This window comes from Adelges cooleyi, unplaced genomic scaffold, assembly GCF_023614345.1.
Source record: "Adelges cooleyi isolate 19-005CV unplaced genomic scaffold, UGA_ACOO_1.1 ACOO_flye_CR_arks_rails_tigmint_CR_PRNA_479, whole genome shotgun sequence".
Lineage (NCBI taxonomy): Eukaryota > Metazoa > Arthropoda > Insecta > Hemiptera > Adelgidae > Adelges > Adelges cooleyi.
In genome coordinates, this window is record NW_026096165.1 from 704 (window position 1) to 5866 (window position 5163).

A 5163-nucleotide genomic window follows, 5' to 3' on the forward strand; every position below is an offset into this window, starting at 1 on the left:
CTTGTACGCAATGTAGATATTACTACTTTGATAGACTGATTTTTTTTTTGGGGTATGGAATTTGGCCCTTTTTTCACGGTTAGGTTTTTTTGGGGATATTAATATTATATTAAACGCAATAAAAATTGGCTCACAGCGATACTACTGTGTTTATTAAAATTAAAAAATGTAAACATATTTTCCGAATCGCATTATAGTAATTATCAGTGTTCTATAAAAAAAACAATTGTTAGGGAAACGGTTTATTTTACTTGTTCGTGTTGTATGTAAGACAAGATTGCAAGACGTGAAGACGAAATCAATTAATTATTTGTTGATTACTCTCATTCTCTAACCGTAAGTTGGTATCAAGAGCCTTCTAGTGGCATTATTAATTAGTTAAACTAATTAATACCTTCTCAATGAAATAAAAACTCTGTTCTTATGTGTTGAAGTTAAATAAAGTGTTTATATTTAAAAAGTTTCAAATGTTGCTTTATATTTATCACTGTACAATATTTAATGAAGTGCATCCCTGGCTCTCTTCAACTTGATATAAATATCTTTTAGCTCCGGAAGACTTATAGTGGCATACAACAACAATTTAAAGTTGGTCTGGTTTATTCTTTCTATATTGTTATCTACAACTAACATTTTGAAATATACTAGATTAAAATTAATAAAATATTAAAATAGTTATATTCACCTTAGACTAATTCCTTATAGGTAACCATTAATTTTTAAAAACCTGTGAATTCCCCGTTACCCATATACTCCATCCCCTCTATGATCTGACCCCACTGAGCACTGTCCTTTTATTATTTTTGTTTTTTTACATTATTTTAGAAGAATCTAACATTTCAAAATGTTAAGTAATATTTGTAAAAGGATGTTACATTATGTATTGTAGATATATACATTTTTGTTGGCATAATTATTTTGTAAAACTAATTGAACTACCAAACATTTTTGTGAAAGAAAACCAAATCAAAAAACATACATTTACTTAACCCCAACTCTATTTTATCTACTAATAAATAAATTATACAGTTTTGTAAAAATATTTCCGTTGTATCTATATCGGCTAAAATTATTTAACAGAACGTCAACGTGTTTTTTTTTTATTACATCTGAAGTTTTAAAAAAAATACAGAATTTCCCAATTTTCTCTTGTATGAAATAAAAAATGCACATTAATAAAATTATAGAAGTTGAACTATGATAATATGGTATAGATTCGGCTGAAAAATATCAGTTTTCAACATTTTTAATGGGAATGGGTTGTAGATAGAATTATACTACACAAGAATCGTATGTATTGTAAGTCACTCAGAATAAGTGCAAAACTCACCTTACCCGATTGGCCTACTGTCAAGAAGGAGGAGGGCTTAGCACTTGCTATTATTGAGTATTAATGTGAGATACTACTTTGTTTTAATGCACTTGGAAACCTTCATAGGAATAACGTTGTACCCCGGCTTATAAAATGTAAAATTATGTCCACGCAAAATACAAAAAAAAGTATGTAAGATACAATAAATTATTATTTTAAAATCCAGCGACTCTCTCTATAACACTAAAGATGGAAACATCCGCATTTCAGCCCAATCTTTATAGTTTGTGTAGTAATCAAATGGTAAATAAAATACTGAATACATAAAATCATAGTTACAGATTAACCCTCGATGTTCTTTTAACCAGCCAGATATGTTTTCGCGGTGTGTACCGAATATGTTATGGGCCAAACGTCTAATAGGAATGGATCCGTTTTTCTTGTTGTCCGAAATATCCCATATTGCATCTATCACCTGAAATATTTTTAAGGCTTTCGTTAAATTTGAATTAACAAAATTCTATGAAATTGAGTTTTAACCATCATAACTTATCGACCATAAATAAACTAAGTATAACATGTACTTTAGAGGATTGGATATCGATTAAATCTAAAAAAAAATCTAGATAAAAAATAAATTTGTTTTAATCGAAATTTTAAGTCAGTATTGTAAATGTTTTTGATTCTAAAACAAGGTAAAATAACAAGAAATCTTACGAAAATATTGTTTTCACAAAATAAGTGTTTTCCCATTATGAATGAGCTAATGTTGTTGTTAAAGCAAATCGTAAATAACTGTAACTTAAAAATTAAAAGTATAAACTTAATACTATATCGATGGCAAACATTTCCTAATGCTACTTTTTTTTTATGTTCAATATAGTGGTGTACCCATTAAACATTTATCAAAAGCCGTGCTGGCTTTTGGTTTGGACTGTGCTATCCAAACCAAAAGTATTAGAAAACTGAGAAGTAATCAACGTTTTTAAGCTAAATGTTTATTAATTATTGAGTTATTTATTTATTTAAACTATTAAACACAAATAGTTACACTATTTGAAAATATTAGTAATATAAATGTTTAATCATTCATGTTTATTGATAAATTAAAAAAATAATTTACCAATCAATTGTAGCAAATTTTTTTTTAAATGTCAAATACTTTGAAAACAACCGAAAGTTAACTACAATTTTAAACAATGTTAAACAGCTTTAATTTTTGCTTAAAATGAAAAACGTGTGCCCTATTCAACAAAGTCCCTAATAAATTTATCAGATAAAATTTCATATAATTTTTTTTTGAAATTTTAATTTGGTTCACTTTTACTGTGTGACACATACATTTCATAATTCTTAACTCATGAATTTGGACTTTGTTGAATAAGGCTCACGCTTTTCTTTTTAGTAAGAAATTAAAGATGTTTAACATTATTCAAAATTGTAGTTAATTTTCGGTTGTTTTCAAAGTAATTGACATTTAAAAAAAAAATGTGCTAAAATTAATTGTTAAATTGTTTTTGTTGTAAACTTATTTTTTACTTTTTGGTTCACTTTTTACTATTATTTTTTTTAGAAAATCATGTTTTTAAAAAAGTTGTTTTTTTATTAATTTATTTTATTTTTTACTTTTTAGTCTTGGTAAAGGTACTTAATAATTGTGAATAGATTACTAAATTAATTTTGAAAGATTTGAAAACACATGGAATTTTAATGAAATGATCCCCATTTTCGACCCAATGGCATTTGGGACCTAGATGTCCGGGTCCTAATATGATGCCGGAACATTGTATTTTCATCCAAAATGGGTGTCTGGGTTAAATTCCAGCCTTCTACGATATTGGGAAGTAGGTTAATTTAATTTTGTAAGATTTGAAAAAAACGTGAAATTTTAGTAAAATGACCCCCAACATAGTCATGGGCGATCTGGATGTCCGAGTCCCAATAATATTACAGGATATTGTATTGTCGTTGAGATGAGTGTCTGTGCCAAGTTTCAGCTCTCTACGACACTGGGAAGGGGGTTCAATTAATTTTGTAAGATTTGAAAAACACCCGTACGTGTTAGCGATTTAAAAAAAATCATGTAATTATTCTTACCAGATCAGTTTTCTCTTCAACGTCATTGTCAAATAGAGCTTCGATCAGATCTAATTCGTTTTGTGTTGTCTGACAATCAGTAATAGTTACCTAAACATACAGTTGACAGTTAATAAGTCAATTAATAATAATAATTGTGTTGAATCATTTAAAACAAGAGTTTTGGTAGCATCGATACTCTATCTTTCCTACGGCAAGCCGTTTAATAGTTTCATTGCGATAGCTGAGAAGGTATTTCAAATTGTTTTTTTTATTTCAATGCACAAAAAGGAATGAACTTGATTTTTTATTACTTACTTTCAGTCTAACCTCATAATTTGTCTGTTATTAAAATTTCAACCTAAGTTTTACGACATATTCAGTGTGTTTGAATAATAATTGTCAAAAATGTATTTCAAAAAGAGTTTTCTTCTTTTTTTTTTTTTGTTAACTAGAATATTTCTGTCATAAGGGAATTATCGTTCATAATCTATTAAAGTATATAAAAAAAAATATACTTTGAAAATCTCCATATTTTTCTTAAAGAATATTACAAGTTGACATAGGATAATTGGGACGGAGAGTTTTCAGATCTTCAAGATTTAGTATAATTGAGAGTGATTAAATGATTATTGTGTAATCATTTTATTTAGTTTTCTTCAAAAAAGAAATTACTGCCCCGGATTGTTTTTGAGTCGAGTTGAGTTGAGAATATTTAGATGAGCATTTAAACTAGAAGGTTAGAAAATTCATAGTACATGTAAAAAACAAAACTGTTTACCTGTTCAGACTTCTCTTCATCAGATCCGTCTGATTTTACTGTCTGACAATTATTAATAAGTATAATAAAAAGCATAACAATTAGATATTTTGCCTTCATTTTTCTTTACAAGTTGAAAAATTTTAATTGTGCCTTTTGTAACAAAATAATAAATGTACCATTTTCATACTATGCAGTGGCTAGTGTGCAGAATACTCAAACGAACTGTAGTTTACACATATGGTAATAATGTTTTTTTTTTTTGTTAGCTGTAATAACAAATAGTATGTATTCAAGAATATGTTCAAAAGTATAATTCAAACAAGATTTTTTTTGGCAACACAAACTGTTTGCTCAAAACTTATAATACAGTATAGTATGACGCATGTATAATATAGAGTACCTATGGCGTTTCGTTGATTTTTTTAGAAAACCGACCGCAAATTTCTTAAAGAACTAACTGCTGGTTTTGGGCAAACATAGCTTGAAAATCCTAAGTATCCATTAAGTCACAAACCATTCAAAACTTTTTTCTTGAGTTTTTGGAAAATTTACACTGATTTTAGAATTCTGAAGTTTACTTATATTATATACTTGGACATATATTGTAAGCAAACTAGAATTCTTTGAATATTTCCTTAAAATATAACCATAATAAGCTGTTCGTTCGTGATAAACCTTGAATAACATACATAATACATAATATAATATAGGGTGATTTTTTTTATCACGAGTCACTCAATATCTCATAGGGCTAAATAAGAAATTACATTTTTTTTTTTCATATTGTTTTTATACAATGTAATCTCAATTTTCCACAATTTTCATTTGTTTTTACCCCTTCCTAACTTAGTTTTATTAATATCAACTTTTGAAACTTAAATGGTAACGCATATATTTCTTAAATTAAGAATAATGCATTATAAATTATGACTGGTCGACAACCAGTTTGGGATAACTATTTTTAATGTTATAAGAATTTTAAAGTTAGGATTGGAGGGAAAGTGCGGTGGGG

General features: G+C 27.5%; 1 long non-coding RNA gene across 1 annotated transcript; it reads right to left on the bottom strand.

Annotated features, from left to right (window-relative positions):
• Positions 1–433: 433 nt before the first annotated feature.
• On the bottom strand, positions 434–3511 carry LOC126842260 (uncharacterized). The gene is made up of 3 exons (XR_007686293.1): positions 3410–3511; positions 1652–1787; positions 434–626 (listed from the first exon to the last, which is right to left on the bottom strand). It is a non-coding gene; the product is annotated as an uncharacterized LOC126842260 (long non-coding RNA).
• Between the last annotated feature and the right edge of the window lie 1652 nt (positions 3512–5163).